Source organism: Equus asinus, chromosome 25 (assembly GCF_041296235.1).
Source record: "Equus asinus isolate D_3611 breed Donkey chromosome 25, EquAss-T2T_v2, whole genome shotgun sequence".
Lineage (NCBI taxonomy): Eukaryota > Metazoa > Chordata > Mammalia > Perissodactyla > Equidae > Equus > Equus asinus.
In genome coordinates this window covers 37,303,638-37,314,942 of record NC_091814.1, presented here as the reverse complement: position 1 = coordinate 37,314,942, position 11,305 = coordinate 37,303,638, and positions in this window count along the sequence as shown.

Sequence of the window (11,305 nt, the reverse complement as noted above, 5' to 3'; positions counted from 1 at the left end):
GGGAAAGAGGGCAGTAGAAGAAAAGTGTGAAGGACAGAAACAATCCAAATGTAAGGGATGAACGGAGGAAGAGAAACTCCCAAGGAAACTGGAATGGAAAAGCCAGAAAGTGGGGAGGAAACCAAAACAGTGTGTTGTCCTTGGATCCAAGAGAAGGGAGCATTAAAAGAAAGAGAAAGGTGACAACAGAGTCAAAGGCTGCTGAAAGATCCAATGAGAAAGGCTTGAAATGGTGACTGAATTAAGTAAAAAAGGCATAACTTTGGTGATGGTGTTTCACTGGAGTGACAGGAGTAGGAGACAGACAGTGAGCTGAAGAATGGCTGCGGGGGAGAAATAGGGATCTTTTCTGTTGTTGCAGAAGAGATAGCAAAGGATAGGTTTAGATGCAGGTAAGATCATGGATGGTGGGGCATGACATTGAAAGAAATCCTTTGATATTTTTCTATTTTTCCATACATACAAGTGGAAAAGATTCTTTGCTAAATTGTGGAGCCATGTAATGAGTTATGGGATTCATGAAGAATTGGGAACATTTGATTCTATACTTATATCACAGATCAATAACTTTCTGGTAAAATTGATTAAAGTCTTTCAGTTGCTAGTGGAGCGGGAGAGAAAAAATACTGAGTGTTTGTATTAGTTTCCTAGGGCTGCCATAAAAAAGTTCCACAAACTGGATGGCTTAGAACAACAGAAATGTATTGTCTCATTGTTCTGGAGGCCAGAAATCCAAAATCAAGATGTCAGCAGGACCATGCTTCCCATGAAGGAACTAGGAATGGATCTGTGCTAGGCCTCTTTCCTAGATTCTGGTAGGTCCTTGGCTTACAGCAACATGACTCCAATCCTCATGTGGCATTCTCCCTGTGTGTGTGTGTGTGTGTGTGTGTGTGTGTCTGTTCAAATTTCCCCTTTTTATAAGGACACTAGTCAGATTACAGGCCCACCCTACTCTAGTATGACCTCATCTTAACTAATTATATCTGAAATGACCTTATTTCCAAGTAATGTCACATTCTGAGGTACTGGGGGTTAGAACTTGAACATATGAATTTGGAGGGGACACAGTTCAACCCGTAACAGAGTGACACTCCTAGATGTTAAGGAATGGAAAGTTGCTAGTAGCAAACCCTCTAACTCAGGAAGAGGGTGAATGAATACCAGTTAGATGCAGTTGAAAACAGAGTGGCAGAGATGGAGAATGGAATCGTCTCTTAAGGATAATAATGCCTATACCCTAGGGATATTATGAGGATTAAAGGAGATATAATACATGTAAAACATTTAGCACAAAACTCAGAATGTAGAAGAGTACTCAATAAATTAGTTAAGGATTCTGGCTTCCTTTTCAAATAGCAGTTACTACTATAAAATAGCACTCATAAGAATAACAGCATTCTCCAATTTATTCATTTATCATTTATGAACTCCCGTCTGTGCTAGGCCCTGTGGTAAAAGTAAGAATATAAAGTAGATTAAAATTAAATATTTGTTTAATAAATAAATGAGTGAGCTTACAGTCTAATGGGAGAGAAAAGCATATAGAAAATTATGGGCCAGTGAAGCAAGTGCGAAAAAGCATACAAAGCTCTATGGGAAGAACCGGAGGGCCAGGGATGGCTTCAGCAAGAGATGATAGTTGAATATTTACCTATGCCCACACACCATTGGAGTGGGAGAAAGTAGGCACCACAACACTGATAATTTTTACATCATTAACACAATTACTTCATAGAAATTGACAGTGACCATGCCAGACAGTGACCGTCTCTTCCCAAACTATGGTAGCATGTTTTCCTATTGGCAATTCCATGAAGCTAAGGGATTGATTTTCTAATTTTGGAAGGTTTGGGTCAGCATATAGCTCAAAAGAAGAATTTAAAGTATTTGAACCCACGCATAATAATATTTGATGAGAATCTTTATGAAGCATACCAAGGTTTAAAAGTTTAAGATCTTTGATTACAAAGCAATAGGACAGATGATCATGTTCATAGAAGCTCCTCCTTTCCTTCCTCAACTCTTAAACTCACACGTGCAGTATCCCTGACTTTGGCTGATGAAATTTGAATAGAAAGGATACTTGTCACTTCCACACAAAAACTCTGAAAATCAGAGTGTGATAAACCACACTGGCTTTTCCTGTCTCCATGATCAGAAAATATTGCCTAGATAGTGTTGCCTTATCAGCCTGTGTTTCTGAGTGACAGCAAGTACCAGAGATGTGTACCAACCTACATTGCACAGGTTGTGCTAAACCACTGAGATCTGGGGATTGTTTGTTAATGCAGCATAACCTAGCACGTTCTACTGATATAATCACTGAATTTTAAACCAACATTTGCTGCATAGTATCTTCAAGGGCACAATTAGAAGCTGTTTTCTTTCACTTTCCTCTTGCCATGAAATCTTTTCAATTAATAGATGGAATTTCCTCACTAGAGAAAAGACTTCTTAGTCATTGTCTTATAAAGGATTTCAGGTTTATCATCTCTTCAAACTATTAAAAAAATTTTGAGTTTTTGTAGATATACAAATTTTTTTCTGGAGACAACTGTTGAGAGTTTTTATCTAGTTCCACAAAAAGCCCATAACCCGTACAAGATTAAGCACAACCACTGTAGAAGCCTGTATTTGTAAATTCCTGCGTCAGTGAACAGTTGCATGACAACTTAACATTAACCAGTAAACAGTAGTTATCGTCAGGATGTGAGTTGGAGAGAACAATGCTTTGGAGAGTTTAATGAACGGTAGCTATGTACAGATCTCTAAACTAAGTAATACTCTAGTTTTCTGACCTTTAGAGTCGTTAAGTTTTTCCATCACTAATAGCTCTGCAACATATCATAACATTTTTTTAAGGTGTCATTGGATGGCGTATTGTTTTATCAATGGATTCTGTTTGTTTACCATTTTCTGAATTGGGTCTATGGAAAACAGACATGAACACCTACACACACATACACATGAGCCTGGTAGACATTCGATCAAAAGGATAAGCAGAAAGATCCTTAGATATTACTATGAAGTTCATGGTTTATTCTGTGGAGCCCTAGGCATCACAGGCAAGGAAGAGATGGGTCCAGGGGCTATCTCTACTCCCCATCCTACTCCTGCTTCAGCTAGAGCAGCTCCTCTTATGTGTTCTATATGATGATGTTCTCTCTTGCTCTTTTTCTGTCATGACAGAACTCCTCCTTTAAAAATGTTCAAAACCCACTAATATAAATTGTACATGAAAGCATAGTGAGCTGTCTCCAAGAACCAGGAAATGAGGTTGACCTCTGAGAGTTAAACTATGAAATCCAAACTCAGGAATGAGATAAGAAATAGGCAAAATCATTTTGAAGAAAGATGATGGTTCTTAGGTTTGAATAATGTTTGGCTCAGTCAAATCAGTAATATTTATGTTTATAAGGAAATAATGTGCCCCTCAGAAAAGACCGAGGAGAGGATAGGGTGATCGGTAATATACCATGGAAAAATGAAAGACAGAAAACTTGTCCATCTCCAGTCCTGTCGAGGAAGACATACAAAAATGGATCCATCAGATTATGTTAGATGGGCCCCAAATTCTCTCCTCCTTTCCTGACATTTCTGCCTCAAGCCAAAGAGAAGGAATTTTTCTACCCAAGGAAAAGGGAATTGATAATCTGACTAGTTAAAGCCATCTTTCACTGCCTCCCAAAGTTAGCAAGCTGAGCTGAGACGGCACCTTTGGGATACTTAGGGCTCACTAGCTCTGTGAACATATGAGATGATGTGAATTAAGGTCTGAGAGATTAACTCAACTTGCTAGTGAGCCCTGGCACACAGAGTTATTAGATTGAACTGTATGAAGCTGCTAATATTCAACCTTTTTTTTTTTGCTGAAAAAGATTAACCTCAGCTAACATCTGTGCCAGTCTTCCTCTATTTTATGTGTGGGTCGCCACTACAGCACAGCTGATGAGTGGCATAGGTTGGCGCCCAGAGTCTGAACCTGCAAACCCAGGCTGCCAAAGTGGAGCATGCAAACCACTAGCCCACAGGACTGGCCCCATATTCCACCATTTTACTTTGTTTTTTTTGAGGAAGATTAGCCCTGAACCAACTACTGCCAGTCCTCCTCTTTTTGTTGAAGAATCCTGGCCCTGAGCTAACATCCATACCCATCTTCCTCTACTTTATATGTGGGACGCCTACCACAGCATGGCGTGCCAAGCGATGCCATGTCCGCACCCGGGATTCGAACCGGTGCACCCTTGGTGCCAAGAAGCGAAACGTGCGAACTTAACTGCTACGCCACCGGGCCGGCCCCAATATTCCACCATTTTAGCCTACAAAAATGGAGGTTCTACATAATGTCATCTATATGAATCGAGGTCTGAGTTCAAATTGTTCTAGCTCCAAAACTTGGCTCTTTTCACCGTGTAGCACTGCCCTTTCTGCAAAATGTCTGAAATTTATTGATTGGCCATTTTTGAGAGCTGTGTGTATGGGGGGGGGGAGCAAGATGATTGGAAGTGGTGAAGTGGTATTCATAAAGACTAACCTGGAAACCGTGTGTAGGATAGATTGGTGAGGAGGCTCATGTAGAGAGACCAGGTATGAGAGGGGCCTGTAGAAGCATTGAAATCAAAAGAGATAGAACAGATGGGAAGAATTCAAAGGAAAAAAAAAAGACAGGAAATTTCGTTTCTCTGCCCTTGCCAGCGGGGCACTAAAGAGATCACTCCTTGCCTTTTGGGACGATTCAGCCCTGCCCAGGTCTTTTTTAAGAATAATCAGAAGACAGACCTGATAGCCCATCCGATGACTCAACTATCATGCTATGAGAATGATTCACTTCTCTTCTGTCTACATTTTCTCTCTGGGCTGTCATTTCCAATCCCACAGCCTAGAGTGCCAACTGAATGTCAGTGACTTGCAAATCTATCTCTTGCCCAAACCTCTTTCCTGGCCACAGACTCCTTTACCTAGTAGAAAATGGAATAACTTTACCTGGTTATCCCAGAAACATCTCAAACTCAGTATATGCAAAATTCAACTCATAGATTTCCCCACTAACTTGATCTTCCCTTTATTGCTATAATTCCTTAATTAATATCATACTAGGGATTCATCTTAGAGGATTCCTTCTCCTTCATCTTCAACATATGGTCTTTTCCTCTATCCTGTTCCTTTATCTCCTAAATATCTCCTTCCTTCTATTTCCATTGTCAGCGTTCAGTTGCACACTAATATTTACAATTCCCTCTTTACTCTTCTCCTTCTATTTTAAAACACGCTCTTCAAATAAACTGCCACTAATTCTCCCTTCAGAAATCATCAGAGTCAGTTTCAAACTCCTTACTATGGCTTATTTTCACCACCTATTTACCACTTAATTTTCTTGCTTCATCTGTCTTGCATTTTTTTTTCATTTCTCATGTGAGTTCTAGGCAGAAAGGATTGTCAACTTCGCAAACATGTCATACTTTGTCGTGCCTCCATGCGTGTGTATAGATTTTGCCTCTACCTAGGATGCCCTCTTCTCTACCTCTGCCGCACCTCGCACCCTGCCTTGTCCACCTGGTTCTCTTAGTCATACTGAAAAACTGCTCTTCCACCTTCTCCTTGAATCCCTCCTACACCTCCTTCTCCTTCCCCCAGGCAGAGTGACTTCTTCTTCTCCACTCCCATAATACCTTCTTTCCACATCTACACTGCGTTAATTATCTCGTTATATAACAACTCTCTGCCCCATAGATTGTGTCTTCTTGAGGGTCGTATCTTGAATGCATGAATGGATGAGGAAATCTGAACCAATTTTATTTCCCTTTTGTGATAAAAAAGTAGTTTAAAACTGATCTATTGACATGTAACTGACATTTCCAGAAATCAGTGAAACACTCACAAACTGTTCTGATTCACTCCTAACAAGGACCAACTCAAAAATAGCAGAAAGCTTCTCTTCTTATTTTTTGTGATTAAATAAGGTAAATCTTGGGTTGGTCTTTTTGGTACTTTGCCTTGCAGTCTAGAGGACTTTCGAAAATGTATTTAATGTTCCAAACAAGAAAGGTTAGAAAAATGGCCAATTATGGGTATCTTTAAGAATCATTTATGTGATAGTAAGGTGGTTGATTGGCCTGAAGATTGCAAGAGTACCAAGTGCCTTGGAGAATATTTTTCCACTTGATTGTTTGTTATCTTCATAGTCTTTTAGTTACTGTCATGTATCATCATGCTGATTTCACCAAAAAAAATTTGACTTTTGTCCTTTCTTTTGGATTTCTTGGTGTCATAGAAGATGTCTTCCATCTTGTGTATGTATAAATTTTCATTGATGATTAATCACTATATTTCATTAATGAGTTGAGACCTAAACCAATAAACAAGGTCCTTAAAAAAAATTCTATTTATTTCAATTATCCAGAGCTCTTGTGTCCAGGGAGATATCATAGTTCCAGAAATATTTGGCCTTTCTAGCTAGTTGCTAAAAACGTAATTTTCTAGAGTGCTTAAAAGTCAAGAACTCAAAATTTTATTACTATTTTTCAAACATTTTTGAGTAATGATCATTTTTGATGTGTGGTAGTACTGCATTTTATTTCTCTTTATTTGTAGACTCAAAGGGTTATTGAACCACTGTTTGGGAAACAAAGTAGAGGAGGATCTCTTATTCCTTTTTCTAAGGAAATACTAACTTTCCAAGGGAATATTAATCTGATTTGAACCAGATCTTAGACATTGTTGAACCACATTTACCTGTGGATAGGGTTATGGTATATTAAAATGTCTTGCACATAATTGTGAGTCTCCTTTCTTCCTCTTGCCCCATGCAGCAAGAGCCAGAGAAACTGTCAAAAGGTCTTCTCCAAAGGTAATCTTAGCCATCCTACTCTCTTTCTTTGCCCTTCTAAACATCTACAAGCATTCTCATCTCTTCAGTCTTTTGTACTGAGTGGTCTCTCTGAAGTTAGTAAGATCCTGAGATATGGATTTGTACTTAAACTAGTAAGAAAGGCCCTTACACTAATCCTTTTCACCAGGTCACATTTGCTAACACAGCTAACCAGTGATCTCTGCATTCGAATTTAAGTACAGGACCAGCCAATAATAAGCTGGTAACTTTTTTGCAGTTTTCCATGGATCTTTTTGCATATTTCTTCTTTGTGGAAATCACGGGAGAAGGAATGACTGGGCAAAGGCTAGATTAAAGCATTCCAGGTTTCTTGGCTGTAATACCATATAAGCATTATCCAAACTCTCATGATCATTCAGAACAAGCTGTTTTGGAACCTTGTTTTTCTTGTCCTCATTGTCATAGTTATCGTCATCATCATTGTCATCATTATCATCATCATCATCATTTGAATATTACTCAGAGTCTCTGTGGTTGAAATTGCAGAAGAATTAAGAAAATATTGTAAGAAACTGGGATTTGAGATGGTTTTTAAATGTAAGGCTACCAGGAGAGGATAGTGACATAATAGTGATGTTAAAGATCATACTAATGATCAGAACAGCAATGTTAGTAGCTATCACTTACTGGACATTTAGTATGTGCCAAACCCTGTGGTCATTGGCTTATATATGCAATTTCACTAAATTCCCAAAACAACCCTGTGAAGTAGGTACTAGTATCATTTCCATTACACAGATTAGAACTCTAAGGGCTACAAATGTTATGTAGTTTTCCCAAGGTCTGAAATGACACTAGTGTTTGGCATTATGTTAATTTGGGCATTTGGAAGGAAAGTGATGACTTTGCAAATCATGTTTCTAGATTTATGTTCTCATCACTAGTACAAGCAAATTTGAAAAGGGGCTAAATGTAAATAAAATTTCATAAAAGTATTTATAAGAGATATTCATTAAAATAAAAGACTGACTCAGGCATCTACTTTTATTTGAGATGCAATTATTCTTTTATTTAGACTTATATGCTAGTTAAAATTACAGGTTGTTGAATTTCAATTTTGCCTCTAGCTGTTCTTACTATTAAAGCTATGGGTTTTCTTTCAATACACAGCATTCAATATCTGATCTCCAAGCATTTATTAATGTGTTAAAACCTCATTCTTTGCTGCTCTGTACTCAAAAGAAGTTTGGTAGAAAAACATGTATTTCTGGACTATTTTCTTAAGAATATGTAATTTGTCCATTCTTATCAACATTATTTTTCTTTGAGTTGAGCCATCCTTATTTACTGAGTTGACCTTTGGAATTATACATTAGCCTACACTGAAAAATATTTACAAGGTCTTCCTTTTTCTTTTCTTTTTATTTCTTTTGGTAGGGAAGATTGGCCCTGAGCTAACATCTATGCCAACCGTCTCTATTTTGTATAGGGACGCTGCCACAGCATGGCTTGATGAGTGGTGGATAGGTCAGCATCTGGGATCTGAACCTGCAAATCCTAGGTCACCAATGCAGAGTGTGTGAACTTAACCACTACGCCCCCAGACTGGCCCCAAGGTCTTCCTTTTTTATTGTGCCATACAGGGTTTGTTTATGAACTCAAAATCAGAAATACTTGGGCCTCTTTTGGTTGGAGGTTTATTTAATTCCTGTGAACAATGAATTCCTATTTTAGCTTCACTCTGATCTATAGTGTAGCAGTGAGACAAATTTATAGTGTCCCAGTGTTATCGTATACCAGTAAAAGGAGAAATAGACTTGTGGAATATTTTAGTAGTCTGGACTATGGTAGAACTATTTCTGACAATTATTTCTATGATAGCAAGACCTTGATCAGTAATGCTATCTTCAGTAACTGCGGTGAAGAAGAGAGGTTCTTTGAAGCTGGAATATGGTAGCATAGAATTGAAGGTATTATTTTTAAAGAAACGTTCAGTTATGCATTTTAAGTTCTTCATCTTAGAAGCTCCCCACATGCTCCATCCCCTCCACTGCTATATATCACTGCATATTAACTGTATTTTTATCTGACAATGCACACATATAAACTGAATATTGTTGATTTAAGATTCATTGAATACACATTTTTGAACAATATAGTGAATGACGATGTGGAAGAGACAACTGAGAATTAGATATGAAAACGTGCTTAACTGCAGTCTAGTGCAGGACTTTCGTCGAAGGTCCCTTTTCTTGTTAGGATGATCATGAGTTTTATTCGTGAAACAGCCAGGGTGATGTTTGTGTGGTTACGTTTCATATTCCTACGTTTCATATCAACTTCTCTACAGAAATTTTTATCTTGATTTTTTCCAAAAGAATTTGATTTATCTGCATAAAAGACATGCAAAATAAGTTGCCAAAATAGAAAATTAGAGCAAAGGGAGAAAAGAAAATGAAAATATCCTAACTTTATCATAATTACATAGTCAAACTTCACATTTGTCTCTGAGCATCCTAGATACAAGAAAAAAAAGAGGAAAATACGGTCAGTTACAACAGGGCTTTTTACCTATTATATCATAGTATAAGCAGAACATTATAGTTATTTTAAGGGACATAGTGGAAAACAGAGGAGTCTGCTTTATCAACAGGGATCCAGCTAACCTAAGGGCAGAGAGGATCAATATTTGGGCACACCTATAAATAGTCTAGGGTACGCTCCTGAGCCGTGGTCATGTGGTTGAAAAATCTGTTACACATTCACGTTACCAGAGAAAATGGTGTCTCTTGGTTTCTCTGGGGGGAAAAATGCTTTTCCTAGGTCTGAATTCTAAAATACTAGATTTATCCCATTGAGAATAAATAAGGATAGACGTCTTAGATTTACAATTAATATCTCAGAGTCATTCACTTTTGATGTTCAGTAGTGTGATGGTTTGCCATTAATAAAGAGGATTTTGTTTATGCATTTGTTTGGCTTTCACTGTTTCTAGGCATCGTCTCACCCTATGTGACAGGTTACAGCATCATCCAGTTCTTCAAAGGAATTTCTTAGAGTAAGAGATGTAGGGCTTCCCTCCCTGCCATCTAATAGAGGCATAATTTCCCTTGGGGAGCATGAAGACCAGCCAGTTCTCCAGCCACGGCAATGGTGTATGAGTGTGTGCTCTGCCCTTGCCCTGCCCTTCCAAACCCTGTGAATGGGTCGGAAGGGCAGGGCGCTGCAACTTGCTGCCTGCAGGAAAAGGGAGACAAATTTTCATGTAAATGTAGACTTTCGCATAATGAACCAATTTACTGGCTTCCAAGCTGTGCAAGTTGTAACGGGCAGTATTTTGGAAACAAACATACATGTATAATCAGCTACTAAGATACTTAAGCAGAATATGTGGAAAATGTTTTTCTCCTAGAGGGCCTTGTGAGGGGCGTGGAAAGGAGCTTTTAAAATGAGGGAGACATCAAATCCTGTTGCCATGCAGGGCTGTAAAAAGTAAACAGTATACACACTCCCAAGGGCTTTTCTTTAAAGGAGCTGGATTGGAATGAGAACAGCAGATACCACATTCAACTGTTGCCATGACAAGCAGAGGGGCTAACCCAAGCCCAGAAGATTCATGTCAACAGGTAGCTTGGCTGAGAGTTAAGGGGACATCGTTATAAGTGTTAATATTTATTAGGTAGATAATATTTCCTTCTAGACAATTGTTTTAATACTTTGGTTTGAAGTAAGCTGATATTTCTTTAAAAATAAGTTTTTTGCTGAATTAGAAAACAATCTTCGTTCATGTGGAATATCCGCGGCTCTTGTGAATCATCCTAACCTGACTGTACGAATCACTCTATTGTGTGGAATTGGTTATGTGTTATGGCCTGAATTGTATCCCCCTAAAATCCATATGTTGAAGCCCTAACCCCCAGGACCTCAGAATGTGACTGTACCTGGAGATAGAGCCTTAAAGAGGCAATTAAAGTAAAATGAGGTCACTAGGGTGGGCCCTAATCCCTTATGACTGGTATCCTTCTAAGAAGAGGAGATTAGGATACAGACATGTGCACGCATAGAGGAAAGATCAGGTGAGGACGCAGAGAACGCGGCCATCTGCAAGCTAAGGAGAGAGGCCTCAGGAGAAACCAAACCCACCAACACCTTGATCTTGGACTTCCAGCCTCCAGAACGGTGAGAAAATAAATTTCAGTTGTTTAAGCCACCTAATGTGTGGCATTATGTTATGTCAGCCCTAGCAAACCAATACAGGGTGTGAATTAAAAAATGACCCAGTAAGTATTTTCTAATTTCTAAAAGAATAATTTCTCATATGCCTGTTATAGAGAAGAAAATTCACAGCTTTCCTCTGAAGTTGGCTGAAGATCCAGAGCTCCTCAATTTAAATAATGGTCTCCCTGGCAGGCCTGTAGTTTCCTTCAGAAAAGGGGCTGAGTCGTGTTCCTGTTTTCTGTGCATTCTCTGGGT